Below are 23860 nucleotides of genomic sequence, written 5' to 3'. Positions count from 1 at the left end.
ATAAACTGCTGCGAACCTTATGCCAAATGCATTGGAATTGTAACCCAACTGTGGGATTCTTTCTGCTCCCGAAGGACGCAGTTGCTTTAGAGTCAGCAACAGCGCAGAACTCAATTGCACGTTTTGCTCAATGACTCATGTTGCTTTTGCAATCTTCGTTTGACAGCATATTTAGCAGGTTATCACGCCTTCCTGCAGCGTTTGTCAGCGACAGATCAGCTGCTAAGATGACTGCTTCAGACAGCATGCTACATCCTACATTTGAAAATGGAAAAGGTGCAAACGCTTACAGGCTGAACACTCTCTCACTATTTTGCCTGGCGCGTCAGAGGCTGGGAGCTGACCTTATGAAGGTTTTTCAATCATGAGGGGCATTTTTCGGGTAAATAGATAAGTTCGTTTCGCTCAGGTGGGGCAGTGCAGCACGACAGGGTATAAATCTGGTGTGGGAGGGTGAGAATTCGACAGGCAGTGAGGAGCAACGGCGTCACGCAAAGGGTGGTGAGTGTCTGCAATAAGTTGCCGGACGAGCTGGTGATGGCTGTTACAATTCCAATATTTTTAAGGAATTTGGATGTGTATTTGAATCGGAAGGGTTTAGAGAGACATGGGTCAAGTGCATGCAATCGTGGCTGGATCAGTTGAGGATATCTGTTCGGAATGGACGAGCCAGACCGAAGATTGTGTTTTCAGTGCTGTCCATATCTAATGGCTCTATGATATTGCAGGTGAAATGATAAAAGAGATGAATAAAATAATGAAGTAAAATTGTCTGAAGTTGTTAAATTCAAACAACTTCAGATAATTTTATTTCAATTATTTTACTTACCTTTTTTATTTGCGTTTTTCTCACTGTTGTGTACCTCTTATTTCTTGATTGTCTCTCTTTCTGTCGCTTCCCACTCTGTCAATACATTTTTCCTCTCCTCTTCCCGCTTTGCTACGCTTCTCCCCTGTTTTCCATTTTGTCTCTGTTTCACACATCCCCCACATATTTTGTCTCGTAACACTGGCTTCAGCCTTGGTCATTCGCGGCTCCTAATCTCCCTTTAATCTCTCCGTGCACTGTCATTATCACCTTTGCATCTGGAGCCTTGACTCACCTTCTCTCAGCCTGGTGTTAATAGCTCTGTAAATCTCCCCTTTTTTCAAAATCTTTACCAAAGGGTCAGTTAGACTCGAAACGTCACTCTTTTCTCTCCTTGCAGATGGTGCCAGACCTGCTGAGATTTTCCAGCATTTTCTCTTTTGCTTTCGAATTCCAGCATCTGCAGTAATTTGCTTTTATTAATGACTCTGTGATATTGCTGGGGATATGATGACTCCAGTGTCGATGCATGAGAGGTGAGCAAGCGAATGAATTCCCTCTGGAAGTCGCGGGAAATGTAGTAACAGAGATCCAGGAAAATGCGTTGAACGAATCTTTGAAGTGAATTGAAGCCTGAACTCTGGTTCTCCTCCGAGACTGTGCCAGGTCGACTTAATACTTTATATATTTCATGTTTTGCATTTCTTTGTGAAAACAATTGAGACTGATTGATTTGCTGCAGACAACATCCACCAGTCATCATGGGTACGGTGATCGAGTTGTGCGTCTATCCTGTCAAATGTTTTATTGCGCCGGTGAGGCTTTCTGCTTGGTGATTTTGTGGTTTCGTGGTGCACTTTGTTTGGAAATACAGCAACGCAGCTGAGATCCGGCATAGGACCAACGAGTTGATGTTCCATGACAGCGATGGTCGGCTTTCGAATGAATAGACATCTGAATCGATCATGTGACAAGTTCTTGCAGACGGTGAAAGCAAAAGCCACGACCAACCTTGACACAGCACAGCTGACGAGACGAGCGCTGCACATGGTCAGTGTGGGGATTGAACCCACGACCTTGGCGTTATTAGCACCACGCTCTAACCAGCTGAGCTAACCGACCGACCGAGCCCGGCGCTCAAAACAAAGGCTTATATTGCCTGCGCTCACAACCACGGCGGCTATTCGTTTTCTGATTTGCAATCGATCGCATGATCGTCTGAAGTATTTCCTTCCGTTGCAAAGTTTTTTAACAAAAAAAAACATTGACTTTTCCGAACGCGCACACTCGAGGTAACCATTTGCTCTGATATCCAAAATTAAGCACAATGTTCGGACGCATGCAATTTCAATCGCAATGCCACCAGCTCAGCTGCAGCTTGTCATGTTGACAAATATCATCTGGTTGAGACGTACCTTCAACGATCGCTCACTGTGCTTCTGGAAACTCACAGACCTTTGGAGTCAGGGTTATGTGCTGCTGATAAACTGCTGCGAACCTTATGCCAAATGCATTGGAATTGTAACCCAACTGTGGGATTCTTTCTGCTCCCGAAGGACGCAGTTGCTTTAGAGTCAGCAACAGCGCAGAACTCAATTGCACGTTTTGCTCAATGACTCATGTTGCTTTTGCAATCTTCGTTTGACAGCATATTTAGCAGGTTATCACGCCTTCCTGCAGCGTTTGTCAGCGACAGATCAGCTGCTAAGATGACTGCTTCAGACAGCATGCTACATCCTACATTTGAAAATGGAAAAGGTGCAAACGCTTACAGGCTGAACACTCTCTCACTATTTTGCCTGGCGCGTCAGAGGCTGGGAGCTGACCTTATGAAGGTTTTTCAATCATGAGGGGCATTTTTCGGGTAAATAGATAAGTTCGTTTCGCTCAGGTGGGGCAGTGCAGCACGACAGGGTATAAATCTGGTGTGGGAGGGTGAGAATTCGACAGGCAGTGAGGAGCAACGGCGTCACGCAAAGGGTGGTGAGTGTCTGCAATAAGTTGCCGGACGAGCTGGTGATGGCTGTTACAATTCCAATATTTTTAAGGAATTTGGATGTGTATTTGAATCGGAAGGGTTTAGAGAGACATGGGTCAAGTGCATGCAATCGTGGCTGGATCAGTTGAGGATATCTGTTCGGAATGGACGAGCCAGACCGAAGATTGTGTTTTCAGTGCTGTCCATATCTAATGGCTCTATGATATTGCAGGTGAAATGATAAAAGAGATGAATAAAATAATGAAGTAAAATTGTCTGAAGTTGTTAAATTCAAACAACTTCAGATAATTTTATTTCAATTATTTTACTTACCTTTTTTATTTGCGTTTTTCTCACTGTTGTGTACCTCTTATTTCTTGATTGTCTCTCTTTCTGTCGCTTCCCACTCTGTCAATACATTTTTCCTCTCCTCTTCCCGCTTTGCTACGCTTCTCCCCTGTTTTCCATTTTGTCTCTGTTTCACACATCCCCCACATATTTTGTCTCGTAACACTGGCTTCAGCCTTGGTCATTCGCGGCTCCTAATCTCCCTTTAATCTCTCCGTGCACTGTCATTATCACCTTTGCATCTGGAGCCTTGACTCACCTTCTCTCAGCCTGGTGTTAATAGCTCTGTAAATCTCCCCTTTTTCAAAATCTTTACCAAAGGGTCAGTTAGACTCGAAACGTCAACTCTTTTCTCTCCTTGCAGATGGTGCCAGACCTGCTGAGATTTTCCAGCATTTTCTCTTTTGGTTTCGAATTCCAGCATCTGCAGTAATTTGCTTTTATTAATGACTCTGTGATATTGCTGGGGATATGATGACTCCAGTGTCGATGCATGAGAGGTGAGCAAGCGAATGAATTCCCTCTGGAAGTCGCGGGAAATGTAGTAACAGAGATCCAGGAAAATGCGTTGAACGAATCTTTGAAGTGAATTGAAGCCTGAACTCTGGTTCTCCTCCGAGACTGTGCCAGGTCGACTTAATACTTTATATATTTCATGTTTTGCATTTCTTTGTGAAAACAATTGAGACTGATTGATTTGCTGCAGACAACATCCACCAGTCATCATGGGTACGGTGATCGAGTTGTGCGTCTATCCCTGTCAAATGTTTATTGCGCCGGTGAGGCTTTCTGCTTGGTGATTTTGTGGTTTCGTGGTGCACTTTGTTTGGAAATACAGCAACGCAGCTGAGATCCGGCATAGGACCAACGAGTTGATGTTCCATGACAGCGATGGTCGGCTTTCGAATGAATACACATCTGAATCGATCATGTGACAAGTTCTTGCAGACGGTGAAAGCAAAAGCCACGACAACCTTGACACAGCACAGCTGACGAGACGAGCGCTGCACATGGTCAGTGTGGGGATTGAACCCACGACCTTGGCGTTATTAGCACCACGCTCTAACCAGCTGAGCTAACCGACCGACCGAGCCCGGCGCTCAAAACAAAGGCTTATATTGCCTGCGCTCACAACCACGGCGGCTATTCGTTTTCTGATTTGCAATCGATCGCATGATCGTCTGAAGTATTTCCTTCCGTTGCAAAGTTTTTTAACAAAAAAAAACATTGACTTTCCGAACGCGCACACTCGAGGTAACCATTTGCTCTGATATCCAAAATTAAGCACAATGTTCGGACGCATGCAATTTCAATCGCAATGCCACCAGCTCAGCTGCAGCTTGTCATGTTGACAAATATCATCTGGTTGAGACGTACCTTCAACGATCGCTCACTGTGCTTCTGGAAACTCACAGACCTTTGGAGTCAGGGTTATGTGCTGCTGATAAACTGCTGCGAACCTTATGCCAAATGCATTGGAATTGTAACCCAACTGTGGGATTCTTTCTGCTCCCGAAGGACGCAGTTGCTTTAGAGTCAGCAACAGCGCAGAACTCAATTGCACGTTTTGCTCAATGACTCATGTTGCTTTTGCAATCTTCGTTTGACAGCATATTTAGCAGGTTATCACGCCTTCCTGCAGCGTTTGTCAGCGACAGATCAGCTGCTAAGATGACTGCTTCAGACAGCATGCTACATCCTACATTTGAAAATGGAAAAGGTGCAAACGCTTACAGGCTGAACACTCTCTCACTATTTTGCCTGGCGCGTCAGAGGCTGGGAGCTGACCTTATGAAGGTTTTTCAATCATGAGGGGCATTTTTCGGGTAAATAGATAAGTTCGTTTCGCTCAGGTGGGGCAGTGCAGCACGACAGGGTATAAATCTGGTGTGGGAGGGTGAGAATTCGACAGGCAGTGAGGAGCAACGGCGTCACGCAAAGGGTGGTGAGTGTCTGCAATAAGTTGCCGGACGAGCTGGTGATGGCTGTTACAATTCCAATATTTTAAGGAATTTGGATGTGTATTTGAATCGGAAGGGTTTAGAGAGACATGGGTCAAGTGCATGCAATCGTGGCTGGATCAGTTGAGGATATCTGTTCGGAATGGACGAGCCAGACCGAAGATTGTGTTTTCAGTGCTGTCCATATCTAATGGCTCTATGATATTGCAGGTGAAATGATAAAAGAGATGAATAAAATAATGAAGTAAAATTGTCTGAAGTTGTTAAATTCAAACAACTTCAGATAATTTTATTTCAATTATTTTACTTACCTTTTTTATTTGCGTTTTTTCTCACTGTTGTGTACCTCTTATTTCTTGATTGTCTCTCTTTCTGTCGCTTCCCACTCTGTCAATACATTTTTCCTCTCCTCTTCCCGCTTTGCTACGCTTCTCCCCTGTTTTCCATTTTGTCTCTGTTTCACACATCCCCCACATATTTTGTCTCGTAACACTGGCTTCAGCCTTGGTCATTCGCGGCTCCTAATCTCCCTTTAATCTCTCCGTGCACTGTCATTATCACCTTTGCATCTGGAGCCTTGACTCACCTTCTCTCAGCCTGGTGTTAATAGCTCTGTAAATCTCCCCTTTTTTCAAAATCTTTACCAAAGGGTCAGTTAGACTCGAAACGTCAACTCTTTTCTCTCCTTGCAGATGGTGCCAGACCTGCTGAGATTTTCCAGCATTTTCTCTTTTGGTTTCGAATTCCAGCATCTGCAGTAATTTGCTTTTATTAATGACTCTGTGATATTGCTGGGGATATGATGACTCCAGTGTCGATGCATGAGAGGTGAGCAAGCGAATGAATTCCCTCTGGAAGTCGCGGGAAATGTAGTAACAGAGATCCAGGAAAATGCATTGAACGAATCTTTGAAGTGAATTGAAGCCTGAACTCTGGTTCTCCTCCGAGACTGTGCCAGGTCGACTTAATACTTTATATATTTCATGTTTTGCATTTCTTTGTGAAAACAATTGAGACTGATTGATTTGCTGCAGACAACATCCACCAGTCATCATGGGTACGGTGATCGAGTTGTGCGTCTATCCTGTCAAATGTTTTATTGCGCCGGTGAGGCTTTCTGCTTGGTGATTTTGTGGTTTCGTGGTGCACTTTGTTTGGAAATACAGCAACGCAGCTGAGATCCGGCATAGGACCAACGAGTTGATGTTCCATGACAGCGATGGTCGGCTTTCGAATGAATACACATCTGAATCGATCATGTGACAAGTTCTTGCAGACGGTGAAAGCAAAAGCCACGACCAACCTTGACACAGCACAGCTGACGAGACGAGCGCTGCACATGGTCAGTGTGGGGATTGAACCCACGACCTTGGCGTTATTAGCACCACGCTCTAACCAGCTGAGCTAACCGACCGACCGAGCCCGGCGCTCAAAACAAAGGCTTATATTGCCTGCGCTCACAACCACGGCGGCTATTCGTTTTCTGATTTGCAATCGATCGCATGATCGTCTGAAGTATTTCCTTCCGTTGCAAAGTTTTTTAACAAAAAAAAACATTGACTTTCCGAACGCGCACACTCGAGGTAACCATTTGCTCTGATATCCAAAATTAAGCACAATGTTCGGACGCATGCAATTTCAATCGCAATGCCACCAGCTCAGCTGCAGCTTGTCATGTTGACAAATATCATCTGGTTGAGACGTACCTTCAACGATCGCTCACTGTGCTTCTGGAAACTCACAGACCTTTGGAGTCAGGGTTATGTGCTGCTGATAAACTGCTGCGAACCTTATGCCAAATGCATTGGAATTGTAACCCAACTGTGGGATTCTTTCTGCTCCCGAAGGACGCAGTTGCTTTAGAGTCAGCAACAGCGCAGAACTCAATTGCACGTTTTGCTCAATGACTCATGTTGCTTTTGCAATCTTCGTTTGACAGCATATTTAGCAGGTTATCACGCCTTCCTGCAGCGTTTGTCAGCGACAGATCAGCTGCTAAGATGACTGCTTCAGACAGCATGCTACATCCTACATTTGAAAATGGAAAAGGTGCAAACGCTTACAGGCTGAACACTCTCTCACTATTTTGCCTGGCGCGTCAGAGGCTGGGAGCTGACCTTATGAAGGTTTTTCAATCATGAGGGGCATTTTTCGGGTAAATAGATAAGTTCGTTTCGCTCAGGTGGGGCAGTGCAGCACGACAGGGTATAAATCTGGTGTGGGAGGGTGAGAATTCGACAGGCAGTGAGGAGCAACGGCGTCACGCAAAGGGTGGTGAGTGTCTGCAATAAGTTGCCGGACGAGCTGGTGATGGCTGTTACAATTCCAATATTTTTAAGGAATTTGGATGTGTATTTGAATCGGAAGGGTTTAGAGAGACATGGGTCAAGTGCATGCAATCGTGGCTGGATCAGTTGAGGATATCTGTTCGGAATGGACGAGCCAGACCGAAGATTGTGTTTTCAGTGCTGTCCATATCTAATGGCTCTATGATATTGCAGGTGAAATGATAAAAGAGATGAATAAAATAATGAAGTAAAATTGTCTGAAGTTGTTAAATTCAAACAACTTCAGATAATTTTATTTCAATTATTTTACTTACCTTTTTTATTTGCGTTTTTCTCACTGTTGTGTACCTCTTATTTCTTGATTGTCTCTCTTTCTGTCGCTTCCCACTCTGTCAATACATTTTTCCTCTCCTCTTCCCGCTTTGCTACGCTTCTCCCCTGTTTTCCATTTTGTCTCTGTTTCACACATCCCCCACATATTTTGTCTCGTAACACTGGCTTCAGCCTTGGTCATTCGCGGCTCCTAATCTCCCTTTAATCTCTCCGTGCACTGTCATTATCACCTTTGCATCTGGAGCCTTGACTCACCTTCTCTCAGCCTGGTGTTAATAGCTCTGTAAATCTCCCCTTTTTCAAAATCTTTACCAAAGGGTCAGTTAGACTCGAAACGTCAACTCTTTTCTCTCCTTGCAGATGGTGCCAGACCTGCTGAGATTTTCCAGCATTTTCTCTTTTGGTTTCGAATTCCAGCATCTGCAGTAATTTGCTTTTATTAATGACTCTGTGATATTGCTGGGGATATGATGACTCCAGTGTCGATGCATGAGAGGTGAGCAAGCGAATGAATTCCCTCTGGAAGTCGCGGGAAATGTAGTAACAGAGATCCAGGAAAATGCGTTGAACGAATCTTTGAAGTGAATTGAAGCCTGAACTCTGGTTCTCCTCCGAGACTGTGCCAGGTCGACTTAATACTTTATATATTTCATGTTTTGCATTTCTTTGTGAAAACAATTGAGACTGATTGATTTGCTGCAGACAACATCCACCAGTCATCATGGGTACGGTGATCGAGTTGTGCGTCTATCCTGTCAAATGTTTTATTGCGCCGGTGAGGCTTTCTGCTTGGTGATTTTGTGGTTTCGTGGTGCACTTTGTTTGGAAATACAGCAACGCAGCTGAGATCCGGCATAGGACCAACGAGTTGATGTTCCATGACAGCGATGGTCGGCTTTCGAATGAATACACATCTGAATCGATCATGTGACAAGTTCTTGCAGACGGTGAAAGCAAAAGCCACGACCAACCTTGACACAGCACAGCTGACGAGACGAGCGCTGCACATGGTCAGTGTGGGGATTGAACCCACGACCTTGGCGTTATTAGCACCACGCTCTAACCAGCTGAGCTAACCGACCGACCGAGCCCGGCGCTCAAAACAAAGGCTTATATTGCCTGCGCTCACAACCACGGCGGCTATTCGTTTTCTGATTTGCAATCGATCGCATGATCGTCTGAAGTATTTCCTTCCGTTGCAAAGTTTTTTAACAAAAAAAAACATTGACTCTTCCGAACGCGCACACTCGAGGTAACCATTTGCTCTGATATCCAAAATTAAGCACAATGTTCGGACGCATGCAATTTCAATCGCAATGCCACCAGCTCAGCTGCAGCTTGTCATGTTGACAAATATCATCTGGTTGAGACGTACCTTCAACGATCGCTCACTGTGCTTCTGGAAACTCACAGACCTTTGGAGTCAGGGTTATGTGCTGCTGATAAACTGCTGCGAACCTTATGCCAAATGCATTGGAATTGTAACCCAACTGTGGGATTCTTTCTGCTCCCGAAGGACGCAGTTGCTTTAGAGTCAGCAACAGCGCAGAACTCAATTGCACGTTTTGCTCAATGACTCATGTTGCTTTTGCAATCTTCGTTTGACAGCATATTTAGCAGGTTATCACGCCTTCCTGCAGCGTTTGTCAGCGACAGATCAGCTGCTAAGATGACTGCTTCAGACAGCATGCTACATCCTACATTTGAAATGGAAAAGGTGCAAACGCTTACAGGCTGAACACTCTCTCACTATTTTGCCTGGCGCGTCAGAGGCTGGGAGCTGACCTTATGAAGGTTTTTCAATCATGAGGGGCATTTTTCGGGTAAATAGATAAGTTCGTTTCGCTCAGGTGGGGCAGTGCAGCACGACAGGGTATAAATCTGGTGTGGGAGGGTGAGAATTCGACAGGCAGTGAGGAGCAACGGCGTCACGCAAAGGGTGGTGAGTGTCTGCAATAAGTTGCCGGACGAGCTGGTGATGGCTGTTACAATTCCAATATTTTTAAGGAATTTGGATGTGTATTTGAATCGGAAGGGTTTAGAGAGACATGGGTCAAGTGCATGCAATCGTGGCTGGATCAGTTGAGGATATCTGTTCGGAATGGACGAGCCAGACCGAAGATTGTGTTTTCAGTGCTGTCCATATCTAATGGCTCTATGATATTGCAGGTGAAATGATAAAAGAGATGAATAAAATAATGAAGTAAAATTGTCTGAAGTTGTTAAATTCAAACAACTTCAGATAATTTTATTTCAATTATTTTACTTACCTTTTTTATTTGCGTTTTTCTCACTGTTGTGTACCTCTTATTTCTTGATTGTCTCTCTTTCTGTCGCTTCCCACTCTGTCAATACATTTTTCCTCTCCTCTTCCCGCTTTGCTACGCTTCTCCCCTGTTTTCCATTTTGTCTCTGTTTCACACATCCCCCACATATTTTGTCTCGTAACACTGGCTTCAGCCTTGGTCATTCGCGGCTCCTAATCTCCCTTTAATCTCTCCGTGCACTGTCATTATCACCTTTGCATCTGGAGCCTTGACTCACCTTCTCTCAGCCTGGTGTTAATAGCTCTGTAAATCTCCCCTTTTTTTCAAAATCTTTACCAAAGGGTCAGTTAGACTCGAAACGTCAACTCTTTTCTCTCCTTGCAGATGGTGCCAGACCTGCTGAGATTTTCCAGCATTTTCTCTTTTGGTTTCGAATTCCAGCATCTGCAGTAATTTGCTTTTATTAATGACTCTGTGATATTGCTGGGGATATGATGACTCCAGTGTCGATGCATGAGAGGTGAGCAAGCGAATGAATTCCCTCTGGAAGTCGCGGGAAATGTAGTAACAGAGATCCAGGAAAATGCATTGAACGAATCTTTGAAGTGAATTGAAGCCTGAACTCTGGTTCTCCTCCGAGACTGTGCCAGGTCGACTTAATACTTTATATATTTCATGTTTTGCATTTCTTTGTGAAAACAATTGAGACTGATTGATTTGCTGCAGACAACATCCACCAGTCATCATGGGTACGGTGATCGAGTTGTGCGTCTATCCCTGTCAAATGTTTTATTGCGCCGGTGAGGCTTTCTGCTTGGTGATTTTGTGGTTTCGTGGTGCACTTTGTTTGGAAATACAGCAACGCAGCTGAGATCCGGCATAGGACCAACGAGTTGATGTTCCATGACAGCGATGGTCGGCTTTCGAATGAATACACATCTGAATCGATCATGTGACAAGTTCTTGCAGACGGTGAAAGCAAAAGCCACGACAACCTTGACACAGCACAGCTGACGAGACGAGCGCTGCACATGGTCAGTGTGGGGATTGAACCCACGACCTTGGCGTTATTAGCACCACGCTCTAACCAGCTGAGCTAACCGACCGACCGAGCCCGGCGCTCAAAACAAAGGCTTATATTGCCTGCGCTCACAACCACGGCGGCTATTCGTTTTCTGATTTGCAATCGATCGCATGATCGTCTGAAGTATTTCCTTCCGTTGCAAAGTTTTTTAACAAAAAAAAACATTGACTCTTCCGAACGCGCACACTCGAGGTAACCATTTGCTCTGATATTCAAAATTAAGCACAATGTTCGGACGCATGCAATTTCAATCGCAATGCCACCAGCTCAGCTGCAGCTTGTCATGTTGACAAATATCATCTGGTTGAGACGTACCTTCAACGATCGCTCACTGTGCTTCTGGAAACTCACAGACCTTTGGAGTCAGGGTTATGTGCTGCTGATAAACTGCTGCGAACCTTATGCCAAATGCATTGGAATTGTAACCCAACTGTGGGATTCTTTCTGCTCCCGAAGGACGCAGTTGCTTTAGAGTCAGCAACAGCGCAGAACTCAATTGCACGTTTTGCTCAATGACTCATGTTGCTTTTGCAATCTTCGTTTGACAGCATATTTAGCAGGTTATCACGCCTTCCTGCAGCGTTTGTCAGCGACAGATCAGCTGCTAAGATGACTGCTTCAGACAGCATGCTACATCCTACATTTGAAAATGGAAAAGGTGCAAACGCTTACAGGCTGAACACTCTCTCACTATTTTGCCTGGCGCGTCAGAGGCTGGGAGCTGACCTTATGAAGGTTTTTCAATCATGAGGGGCATTTTTCGGGTAAATAGATAAGTTCGTTTCGCTCAGGTGGGGCAGTGCAGCACGACAGGGTATAAATCTGGTGTGGGAGGGTGAGAATTCGACAGGCAGTGAGGAGCAACGGCGTCACGCAAAGGGTGGTGAGTGTCTGCAATAAGTTGCCGGACGAGCTGGTGATGGCTGTTACAATTCCAATATTTTTAAGGAATTTGGATGTGTATTTGAATCGGAAGGGTTTAGAGAGACATGGGTCAAGTGCATGCAATCGTGGCTGGATCAGTTGAGGATATCTGTTCGGAATGGACGAGCCAGACCGAAGATTGTGTTTTCAGTGCTGTCCATATCTAATGGCTCTATGATATTGCAGGTGAAATGATAAAAGAGATGAATAAAATAATGAAGTAAAATTGTCTGAAGTTGTTAAATTCAAACAACTTCAGATAATTTTATTTCAATTATTTTACTTACCTTTTTTATTTGCGTTTTTCTCACTGTTGTGTACCTCTTATTTCTTGATTGTCTCTCTTTCTGTCGCTTCCCACTCTGTCAATACATTTTTCCTCTCCTCTTCCCGCTTTGCTACGCTTCTCCCCTGTTTTCCATTTTGTCTCTGTTTCACACATCCCCCACATATTTTGTCTCGTAACACTGGCTTCAGCCTTGGTCATTCGCGGCTCCTAATCTCCCTTTAATCTCTCCGTGCACTGTCATTATCACCTTTGCATCTGGAGCCTTGACTCACCTTCTCTCAGCCTGGTGTTAATAGCTCTGTAAATCTCCCCTTTTTTCAAAATCTTTACCAAAGGGTCAGTTAGACTCGAAACGTCAACTCTTTTCTCTCCTTGCAGATGGTGCCAGACCTGCTGAGATTTTCCAGCATTTTCTCTTTTGGTTTCGAATTCCAGCATCTGCAGTAATTTGCTTTTATTAATGACTCTGTGATATTGCTGGGGATATGATGACTCCAGTGTCGATGCATGAGAGGTGAGCAAGCGAATGAATTCCCTCTGGAAGTCGCGGGAAATGTAGTAACAGAGATCCAGGAAAATGCGTTGAACGAATCTTTGAAGTGAATTGAAGCCTGAACTCTGGTTCTCCTCCGAGACTGTGCCAGGTCGACTTAATACTTTATATATTTCATGTTTTGCATTTCTTTGTGAAAACAATTGAGACTGATTGATTTGCTGCAGACAACATCCACCAGTCATCATGGGTACGGTGATCGAGTTGTGCGTCTATCCCTGTCAAATGTTTTATTGCGCCGGTGAGGCTTTCTGCTTGGTGATTTTGTGGTTTCGTGGTGCACTTTGTTTGGAAATACAGCAACGCAGCTGAGATCCGGCATAGGACCAACGAGTTGATGTTCCATGACAGCGATGGTCGGCTTTCGAATGAATACACATCTGAATCGATCATGTGACAAGTTCTTGCAGACGGTGAAAGCAAAAGCCACGACCAACCTTGACACAGCACAGCTGACGAGACGAGCGCTGCACATGGTCAGTGTGGGGATTGAACCCACGACCTTGGCGTTATTAGCACCACGCTCTAACCAGCTGAGCTAACCGACCGAAGGAGCCCATCAGTCAAAACAAAGGCTTATATTGCCTGCGCTCACAACCACGGCGGCTATTCGTTTTCTGATTTGCAATCGATCGCATGATCGTCTGAAGTATTTCCTTCCGTTGCAAAGTTTTTTAAACAAAAAAAACATTGACTTTTCCGAACGCGCACACTCGAGGTAACCATTTGCTCTGATATCCAAAATTAAGCACAATGTTCGGACGCATGCAATTTCAATCGCAATGCCACCAGCTCAGCTGCAGCTTGTCATGTTGACAAATATCATCTGGTTGAGACGTACCTTCAACGATCGCTCACTGTGCTTCTGGAAACTCACAGACCTTTGGAGTCAGGGTTATGTGCTGCTGATAAACTGCTGCGAACCTTATGCCAAATGCATTGGAATTGTAACCCAACTGTGGGATTCTTTCTGCTCCCGAAGGACGCAGTTGCTTTAGAGTCAGCAACAGCGCAGAACTCAATTGCACGTTTTGCTCAATGACTCATGTTGCTTTTGCAATCTTCGTTTGACAGCATATTTAGCAGGTTATCACGCCTTCCTGCAGCGTTTGTCAGCGACAGATCAGCTGCTAAGATGACTGCTTCAGACAGCATGCTACATCCTACATTTGAAAATGGAAAAGGTGCAAACGCTTACAGGCTGAACACTCTCTCACTATTTTGCCTGGCGCGTCAGAGGCTGGGAGCTGACCTTATGAAGGTTTTTCAATCATGAGGGGCATTTTTCGGGTAAATAGATAAGTTCGTTTCGCTCAGGTGGGGCAGTGCAGCACGACAGGGTATAAATCTGGTGTGGGAGGGTGAGAATTCGACAGGCAGTGAGGAGCAACGGCGTCACGCAAAGGGTGGTGAGTGTCTGCAATAAGTTGCCGGACGAGCTGGTGATGGCTGTTACAATTCCAATATTTTTAAGGAATTTGGATGTGTATTTGAATCGGAAGGGTTTAGAGAGACATGGGTCAAGTGCATGCAATCGTGGCTGGATCAGTTGAGGATATCTGTTCGGAATGGACGAGCCAGACCGAAGATTGTGTTTTCAGTGCTGTCCATATCTAATGGCTCTATGATATTGCAGGTGAAATGATAAAAGAGATGAATAAAATAATGAAGTAAAATTGTCTGAAGTTGTTAAATTCAAACAACTTCAGATAATTTTATTTCAATTATTTTACTTACCTTTTTTATTTGCGTTTTTCTCACTGTTGTGTACCTCTTATTTCTTGATTGTCTCTCTTTCTGTCGCTTCCCACTCTGTCAATACATTTTTCCTCTCCTCTTCCCGCTTTGCTACGCTTCTCCCCTGTTTTCCATTTTGTCTCTGTTTCACACATCCCCCACATATTTTGTCTCGTAACACTGGCTTCAGCCTTGGTCATTCGCGGCTCCTAATCTCCCTTTAATCTCTCCGTGCACTGTCATTATCACCTTTGCATCTGGAGCCTTGACTCACCTTCTCTCAGCCTGGTGTTAATAGCTCTGTAAATCTCCCCTTTTTTCAAAATCTTTACCAAAGGGTCAGTTAGACTCGAAACGTCACTCTTTTCTCTCCTTGCAGATGGTGCCAGACCTGCTGAGATTTTCCAGCATTTTCTCTTTTGGTTTCGAATTCCAGCATCTGCAGTAATTTGCTTTTATTAATGACTCTGTGATATTGCTGGGGATATGATGACTCCAGTGTCGATGCATGAGAGGTGAGCAAGCGAATGAATTCCCTCTGGAAGTCGCGGGAAATGTAGTAACAGAGATCCAGGAAAATGCATTGAACGAATCTTTGAAGTGAATTGAAGCCTGAACTCTGGTTCTCCTCCGAGACTGTGCCAGGTCGACTTAATACTTTATATATTTCATGTTTTGCATTTCTTTGTGAAAACAATTGAGACTGATTGATTTGCTGCAGACAACATCCACCAGTCATCATGGGTACGGTGATCGAGTTGTGCGTCTATCCCTGTCAAATGTTTTATTGCGCCGGTGAGGCTTTCTGCTTGGTGATTTTGTGGTTTCGTGGTGCACTTTGTTTGGAAATACAGCAACGCAGCTGAGATCCGGCATAGGACCAACGAGTTGATGTTCCATGACAGCGATGGTCGGCTTTCGAATGAATACACATCTGAATCGATCATGTGACAAGTTCTTGCAGACGGTGAAAGCAAAAGCCACGACCAACCTTGACACAGCACAGCTGACGAGACGAGCGCTGCACATGGTCAGTGTGGGGATTGAACCCACGACCTTGGCGTTATTAGCACCACGCTCTAACCAGCTGAGCTAACCGACCGACCGAGCCCGGCGCTCAAAACAAAGGCTTATATTGCCTGCGCTCACAACCACGGCGGCTATTCGTTTTCTGATTTGCAATCGATCGCATGATCGTCTGAAGTATTTCCATCCGTTGCAAAGTTTTTTAACAAAAAAAAACATTGACTTTTCCGAACGCGCACACTCGAGGTAACCATTTGCTCTGATATCCAAAATTAAGCACAATGTTCGGACGCATGCAATTTCAATCGCAATGCCACCAGCTCAGCTGCAGCTTGTCATGTTGACAAATATCATCTGGTTGAGACGTACCTTCAACGATCGCTCACTGTGCTTCTGGAAACTCACAGACCTTTGGAGTCAGGGTTATGTGCTGCTGATAAACTGCTGCGAACCTTATGCCAAATGCATTGGAATTGTAACCCAACTGTGGGATTCTTTCTGCTCCCGAAGGACGCAGTTGCTTTAGAGTCAGCAACAGCGCAGAACTCAATTGCACGTTTTGCTCAATGACTCATGTTGCTTTTGCAATCTTCGTTTGACAGCATATTTAGCAGGTTATCACGCCTTCCTGCAGCGTTTGTCAGCGACAGATCAGCTGCAAAGATGACTGCTTCAGACAGCATGCTACATCCTACATTTGAAAATGGAAAAGGTGCAAACGCTTACAGGCTGAACACTCTCTCACTATTTTGCCTGGCGCGTCAGAGGCTGGGAGCTGACCTTATGAAGGTTTTTCAATCATGAGGGGCATTTTTCGGGTAAATAGATAAGTTCGTTTCGCTCAGGTGGGGCAGTGCAGCACGACAGGGTATAAATCTGGTGTGGGAGGGTGAGAATTCGACAGGCAGTGAGGAGCAACGGCGTCACGCAAAGGGTGGTGAGTGTCTGCAATAAGTTGCCGGACGAGCTGGTGATGGCTGTTACAATTCCAATATTTTTAAGGAATTTGGATGTGTATTTGAATCGGAAGGGTTTAGAGAGACATGGGTCAAGTGCATGCAATCGTGGCTGGATCAGTTGAGGATATCTGTTCGGAATGGACGAGCCAGACCGAAGATTGTGTTTTCAGTGCTGTCCATATCTAATGGCTCTATGATATTGCAGGTGAAATGATAAAAGAGATGAATAAAATAATGAAGTAAAATTGTCTGAAGTTGTTAAATTCAAACAACTTCAGATAATTTTATTTCAATTATTTTACTTACCTTTTTTATTTGCGTTTTTCTCACTGTTGTGTACCTCTTATTTCTTGATTGTCTCTCTTTCTGTCGCTTCCCACTCTGTCAATACATTTTTCCTCTCCTCTTCCCGCTTTGCTACGCTTCTCCCCTGTTTTCCATTTTGTCTCTGTTTCACACATCCCCCACATATTTTGTCTCGTAACACTGGCTTCAGCCTTGGTCATTCGCGGCTCCTAATCTCCCTTTAATCTCTCCGTGCACTGTCATTATCACCTTTGCATCTGGAGCCTTGACTCACCTTCTCTCAGCCTGGTGTTAATAGCTCTGTAAATCTCCCCTTTTTTCAAAATCTTTACCAAAGGGTCAGTTAGACTCGAAACGTCAACTCTTTTCTCTCCTTGCAGATGGTGCCAGACCTGCTGAGATTTTCCAGCATTTTCTCTTTTGGTTTCGAATTCCAGCATCTGCAGTAATTTGCTTTTATTAATGACTCTGTGATATTGCTGGGGATATGATGACTCCAGTGTCGATGCATGAGAGGTGAGCAAGCGAATGAATTCCCTCTGGAAGTCGCGGGAAATGTAGTAACAGAGATCCAGGAAAATGCATTGAACGAATCTTTGAAGTGAATTGAAGCCTGAACTCTGGTTCTCCTCCGAGACTGTGCCAGGTCGACTTAATACTTTATATATTTCATGTTTTGCATTTCTTTGTGAAAACAATTGAGACTGATTGATTTGCTGCAGACAACATCCACCAGTCATCATGGGTACGGTGATCGAGTTGTGCGTCTATCCCTGTCAAATGTTTTATTGCGCCGGTGAGGCTTTCTGCTTGGTGATTTTGTGGTTTCGTGGTGCACTTTGTTTGGAAATACAGCAACGCAGCTGAGATCCGGCATAGGACCAACGAGTTGATGTTCCATGACAGCGATGGTCGGCTTTCGAATGAATACACATCTGAATCGATCATGTGACAAGTTCTTGCAGACGGTGAAAGCAAAAGCCACGACCAACCTTGACACAACACAGCTGACGAGACGAGCGCTGCACATGGTCAGTGTGGGGATTGAACCCACGACCTTGGCGTTATTAGCACCACGCTCTAACCAGCTGAGCTAACCGACCGACAGAGCCCAGCGCTCAAAACAAAGGCTTATATTGCCTGCGCTCACAACCACGGCGGCTATTCGTTTTCTGATTTGCAATCGATCGCATGATCGTCTGAAGTATTTCCTTCCGTTGCAAAGTTTTTTAAACAAAAAAAACATTGACTTTCCGAACGCGCACACTCGAGGTAACCATTTGCTCTGATATTCAAAATTAAGCACAATGTTCGGACGCATGCAATTTCAATCGCAATGCCACCAGCTCAGCTGCAGCTTGTCATGTTGACAAATATCATCTGGTTGAGACGTACCTTCAACGATCGCTCACTGTGCTTCTGGAAACTCACAGACCTTTGGAGTCAGGGTTACGTGCTGCTGATAAACTGCTGCGAACCTTATGCCAAATGCATTGGAATTGTAACCCAACTGTGGGATTCTTTCTGCTCCCGAAGGACGCAGTTGCTTTAGAGTCAGCAACAGCGCAGAACTCAATTGCACGTTTTGCTCAATGACTCATGTTGCTTTTGCAATCTTCGTTTGACAGCATATTTAGCAGGTTATCACGCCTTCCTGCAGCGTTTGTCAGCGACAGATCAGCTGCTAAGATGACTGCTTCAGACAGCATGCTACATCCTACATTTGAAAATGGAAAAGGTGCAAACGCTTACAGGCTGAACACTCTCTCACTATTTTGCCTGGCGCGTCAGAGGCTGGGAGCTGACCTTATGAAGGTTTTTCAATCATGAGGGGCATTTTTCGGGTAAATAGATAAGTTCGTTTCGCTCAGGTGGGGCAGTGCAGCACGACAGGGTATAAATCTGGTGTGGGAGGGTGAGAATTCGACAGGCAGTGAGGAGCAACGGCGTCACGCAAAGGGTGGTGAGTGTCTGCAATAAGTTGCCGGACGAGCTGGTGATGGCTGTTACAATTCCAATATTTTTAAGGAATTTGGATGTGTATTTGAATCGGAAGGGTTTAGAGAGACATGGGTCAAGTGCATGCAATCGTGGCTGGATCAGTTGAGGATATCTGTTCGGAATGGACGAGCCAGACCGAAGATTGTGTTTTCAGTGCTGTCCATATCTAATGGCTCTATGATATTGCAGGTGAAATGATAAAAGAGATGAATAAAATAATGAAGTAAAATTGTCTGAAGTTGTTAAATTCAAACAACTTCAGATAATTTTATTTCAATTATTTTACTTACCATTTTTATTTGCGTTTTTCTCACTGTTGTGTACCTCTTATTTCTTGATTGTCTCTCTTTCTGTCGCTTCCCACTCTGTCAATACATTTTTCCTCTCCTCTTCCCGCTTTGCTACGCTTCTCCCCTGTTTTCCATTTTGTCTCTGTTTCACACATCCCCCACATATTTTGTCTCGTAACACTGGCTTCAGCCTTGGTCATTCGCGGCTCCTAATCTCCCTTTAATCTCTCCGTGCACTGTCATTATCACCTTTGCATCTGGAGCCTTGACTCACCTTCTCTCAGCCTGGTGTTAATAGCTCTGTAAATCTCCCCTTTTTTCAAAATCTTTACCAAAGGGTCAGTTAGACTCGAAACGTCAACTCTTTTCTCTCCTTGCAGATGGTGCCAGACCTGCTGAGATTTTCCAGCATTTTCTCTTTTGGTTTCGAATTCCAGCATCTGCAGTAATTTGCTTTTATTAATGACTCTGTGATATTGCTGGGGATATGATGACTCCAGTGTCGATGCATGAGAGGTGAGCAAGCGAATGAATTCCCTCTGGAAGTCGCGGGAAATGTAGTAACAGAGATCCAGGAAAATGCATTGAACGAATCTTTGAAGTGAATTGAAGCCTGAACTCTGGTTCTCCTCCGAGACTGTGCCAGGTCGACTTAATACTTTATATATTTCATGTTTTGCATTTCTTTGTGAAAACAATTGAGACTGATTGATTTGCTGCAGACAACATCCACCAGTCATCATGGGTACGGTGATCGAGTTGTGCGTCTATCCCTGTCAAATGTTTTATTGCGCCGGTGAGGCTTTCTGCTTGGTGATTTTGTGGTTTCGTGGTGCACTTTGTTTGGAAATACAGCAACGCAGCTGAGATCCGGCATAGGACCAACGAGTTGATGTTCCATGACAGCGATGGTCGGCTTTCGAATGAATACACATCTGAATCGATCATGTGACAAGTTCTTGCAGACGGTGAAAGCAAAAGCCACGACCAACCTTGACACAACACAGCTGACGAGACGAGCGCTGCACATGGTCAGTGTGGGGATTGAACCCACGACCTTGGCGTTATTAGCACCACGCTCTAACCAGCTGAGCTAACCGACCGACAGAGCCCAGCGCTCAAAACAAAGGCTTATATTGCCTGCGCTCACAACCACGGCGGCTATTCGTTTTCTGATTTGCAATCGATCGCATGATCGTCTGAAGTATTTCCTTCCGTTGCAAAGTTTTTTAACAAAAAAAAACATTGACTCTTCCGAACGCGCACACTCGAGGTAACCATTTGCTCTGATATCCAAAATTAAGCACAATGTTCGGACGCATGCAATTTCAATCGCAATGCCACCAGCTCAGCTGCAGCTTGTCATGTTGACAAATATCATCTGGTTGAGACGTACCTTCAACGATCGCTCACTGTGCTTCTGGAAACTCACAGACCTTTGGAGTCAGGGTTACGTGCTGCTGATAAACTGCTGCGAACCTTATGCCAAATGCATTGGAATTGTAACCCAACTGTGGGATTCTTTCTGCTCCCGAAGGACGCAGTTGCTTTAGAGTCAGCAACAGCGCAGAACTCAATTGCACGTTTTGCTCAATGACTCATGTTGCTTTTGCAATCTTCGTTTGACAGCATATTTAGCAGGTTATCACGCCTTCCTGCAGCGTTTGTCAGCGACAGATCAGCTGCTAAGATGACTGCTTCAGACAGCATGCTACATCCTACATTTGAAAATGGAAAAGGTGCAAACGCTTACAGGCTGAACACTCTCTCACTATTTTGCCTGGCGCGTCAGAGGCTGGGAGCTGACCTTATGAAGGTTTTTTCAATCATGAGGGGCATTTTTCGGGTAAATAGATAAGTTCGTTTCGCTCAGGTGGGGCAGTGCAGCACGACAGGGTATAAATCTGGTGTGGGAGGGTGAGAATTCGACAGGCAGTGAGGAGCAACGGCGTCACGCAAAGGGTGGTGAGTGTCTGCAATAAGTTGCCGGACGAGCTGGTGATGGCTGTTACAATTCCAATATTTTTAAGGAATTTGGATGTGTATTTGAATCGGAAGGGTTTAGAGAGACATGGGTCAAGTGCATGCAATCGTGGCTGGATCAGTTGAGGATATCTGTTCGGAATGGACGAGCCAGACCGAAGATTGTGTTTTCAGTGCTGTCCATATCTAATGGCTCTATGATATTGCAGGTGAAATGATAAAAGAGATGAATAAAATAATGAAGTAAAATTGTCTGAAGTTGTTAAATTCAAACAACTTCAGATAATTTTATTTCAATTATTTTACTTACCTTTTTTATTTGCGTTTTTCTCACTGTTGTGTACCTCTTATTTCTTGATTGTCTCTCTTTCTGTCGCTTCCCACTCTGTCAATACATTTTTCCTCTCCTCTTCCCGCTTTGCTACGCTTCTCCCCTGTTTTCCATTTTGTCTCTGTTTCACACATCCCCCACATATTTTGTCTCGTAACACTGGCTTCAGCCTTGGTCATTCGCGGCTCCTAATCTCCCTTTAATCTCTCCGTGCACTGTCATTATCACCTTTGCATCTGGAGCCTTGACTCACCTTCTCTCAGCCTGATGTTAATAGCTCTGTAAATCTCCCCTTTTTTCAAAATCTTTACCAAAGGGTCAGTTAGACTCGAAACGTCAACTCTTTTCTCTCCTTGCAGATGGTGCCAGACCTGCTGAGATTTTCCAGCATTTTCTCTTTTGGTTTCGAATTCCAGCATCTGCAGTAATTTGCTTTTATTAATGACTCTGTGATATTGCTGGGGATATGATGACTCCAGTGTCGATGCATGAGAGGTGAGCAAGCGAATGAATTCCCTCTGGAAGTCGCGGGAAATGTAGTAACAGAGATCCAGGAAAATGCATTGAACGAATCTTTGAAGTGAATTGAAGCCTGAACTCTGGTTCTCCTCCGAGACTGTGCCAGGTCGACTTAATACTTTATATATTTCATGTTTTGCATTTCTTTGTGAAAACAATTGAGACTGATTGATTTGCTGCAGACAACATCCACCAGTCATCATGGGTACGGTGATCGAGTTGTGCGTCTATCCCTGTCAAATGTTTTATTGCGCCGGTGAGGCTTTCTGCTTGGTGATTTTGTGGTTTCGTGGTGCACTTTGTTTGGAAATACAGCAACGCAGCTGAGATCCGGCATAGGACCAACGAGTTGATGTTCCATGACAGCGATGGTCGGCTTTCGAATGAATACACATCTGAATCGATCATGTGACAAGTTCTTGCAGACGGTGAAAGCAAAAGCCACGACCAACCTTGACACAACACAGCTGACGAGACGAGCGCTGCACATGGTCAGTGTGGGGATTGAACCCACGACCTTGGCGTTATTAGCACCACGCTCTAACCAGCTGAGCTAACCGACCGACAGAGCCCAGCGCTCAAAACAAAGGCTTATATTGCCTGCGCTCACAACCACGGCGGCTATTCGTTTTCTGATTTGCAATCGATCGCATGATCGTCTGAAGTATTTCCTTCCGTTGCAAAGTTTTTTAAACAAAAAAAACATTGACTTTCCGAACGCGCACACTCGAGGTAACCATTTGCTCTGATATTCAAAATTAAGCACAATGTTCGGACGCATGCAATTTCAATCGCAATGCCACCAGCTCAGCTGCAGCTTGTCATGTTGACAAATATCATCTGGTTGAGACGTACCTTCAACGATCGCTCACTGTGCTTCTGGAAACTCACAGACCTTTGGAGTCAGGGTTACGTGCTGCTGATAAACTGCTGCGAACCTTATGCCAAATGCATTGGAATTGTAACCCAACTGTGGGATTCTTTCTGCTCCCGAAGGACGCAGTTGCTTTAGAGTCAGCAACAGCGCAGAACTCAATTGCACGTTTTGCTCAATGACTCATGTTGCTTTTGCAATCTTCGTTTGACAGCATATTTAGCAGGTTATCACGCCTTCCTGCAGCGTTTGTCAGCGACAGATCAGCTGCTAAGATGACTGCTTCAGACAGCATGCTACATCCTACATTTGAAAATGGAAAAGGTGCAAACGCTTACAGGCTGAACACTCTCTCACTATTTTGCCTGGCGCGTCAGAGGCTGGGAGCTGACCTTATGAAGGTTTTTCAATCATGAGGGGCATTTTTCGGGTAAATAGATAAGTTCGTTTCGCTCAGGTGGGGCAGTGCAGCACGACAGGGTATAAATCTGGTGTGGGAGGGTGAGAATTCGACAGGCAGTGAGGAGCAACGGCGTCACGCAAAGGGTGGTGAGTGTCTGCAATAAGTTGCCGGACGAGCTGGTGATGGCTGTTACAATTCCAATATTTTTAAGGAATTTGGATGTGTATTTGAATCGGAAGGGTTTAGAGAGACATGGGTCAAGTGCATGCAATCGTGGCTGGATCAGTTGAGGATATCTGTTCGGAATGGACGAGCCAGACCGAAGATTGTGTTTTCAGTGCTGTCCATATCTAATGGCTCTATGATATTGCAGGTGAAATGATAAAAGAGATGAATAAAATAATGAAGTAAAATTGTCTGAAGTTGTTAAATTCAAACAACTTCAGATAATTTTATTTCAATTATTTTACTTACCTTTTTTATTTGCGTTTTTCTCACTGTTGTGTACCTCTTATTTCTTGATTGTCTCTCTTTCTGTCGCTTCCCACTCTGTCAATACATTTTTCCTCTCCTCTTCCCGCTTTGCTACGCTTCTCCC

The 23860-nt window shown here is 44.6% G+C and overlaps 10 non-coding genes across 10 annotated transcripts; all 10 read right to left on the bottom strand.

Annotated features, from left to right (window-relative positions):
• Positions 1–1856: 1856 nt before the first annotated feature.
• On the bottom strand, positions 1857–1930 carry trnai-aau (transfer RNA isoleucine (anticodon AAU)). Its single transcript has one exon. It is a non-coding gene; the product is annotated as a tRNA-Ile (tRNA).
• Positions 1931–4145: 2215 nt separating this feature from the next.
• Positions 4146–4219, bottom strand: trnai-aau (transfer RNA isoleucine (anticodon AAU)). The gene has a single exon. It is a non-coding gene; the product is annotated as a tRNA-Ile (tRNA).
• A 2216-nt stretch (positions 4220–6435) lies between these two features.
• On the bottom strand, positions 6436–6509 carry trnai-aau (transfer RNA isoleucine (anticodon AAU)). The gene has a single exon. It is a non-coding gene; the product is annotated as a tRNA-Ile (tRNA).
• Positions 6510–8724: 2215 nt separating this feature from the next.
• Positions 8725–8798, bottom strand: trnai-aau (transfer RNA isoleucine (anticodon AAU)). Its single transcript has one exon. It is a non-coding gene; the product is annotated as a tRNA-Ile (tRNA).
• A 2217-nt stretch (positions 8799–11015) lies between these two features.
• Positions 11016–11089, bottom strand: trnai-aau (transfer RNA isoleucine (anticodon AAU)). The gene has a single exon. It is a non-coding gene; the product is annotated as a tRNA-Ile (tRNA).
• A 2218-nt stretch (positions 11090–13307) lies between these two features.
• Positions 13308–13381, bottom strand: trnai-aau (transfer RNA isoleucine (anticodon AAU)). Its single transcript has one exon. It is a non-coding gene; the product is annotated as a tRNA-Ile (tRNA).
• Positions 13382–15598: 2217 nt separating this feature from the next.
• On the bottom strand, positions 15599–15672 carry trnai-aau (transfer RNA isoleucine (anticodon AAU)). The gene has a single exon. It is a non-coding gene; the product is annotated as a tRNA-Ile (tRNA).
• A 2218-nt stretch (positions 15673–17890) lies between these two features.
• Positions 17891–17964, bottom strand: trnai-aau (transfer RNA isoleucine (anticodon AAU)). Its single transcript has one exon. It is a non-coding gene; the product is annotated as a tRNA-Ile (tRNA).
• Positions 17965–20181: 2217 nt separating this feature from the next.
• trnai-aau (transfer RNA isoleucine (anticodon AAU)) lies at positions 20182–20255 on the bottom strand. The gene has a single exon. It is a non-coding gene; the product is annotated as a tRNA-Ile (tRNA).
• A 2219-nt stretch (positions 20256–22474) lies between these two features.
• On the bottom strand, positions 22475–22548 carry trnai-aau (transfer RNA isoleucine (anticodon AAU)). The gene has a single exon. It is a non-coding gene; the product is annotated as a tRNA-Ile (tRNA).
• Positions 22549–23860: the final 1312 nt, after the last annotated feature.

The sequence above is a fragment of the Hemiscyllium ocellatum genome, unplaced genomic scaffold (genome assembly GCF_020745735.1).
Source record: "Hemiscyllium ocellatum isolate sHemOce1 unplaced genomic scaffold, sHemOce1.pat.X.cur. scaffold_2071_pat_ctg1, whole genome shotgun sequence".
NCBI classification, from domain to species: domain Eukaryota; kingdom Metazoa; phylum Chordata; class Chondrichthyes; order Orectolobiformes; family Hemiscylliidae; genus Hemiscyllium; species Hemiscyllium ocellatum.
The sequence above is the reverse complement of the archived record's forward strand: the minus strand, read 5'-3'. Positions and strand labels throughout refer to the sequence as shown.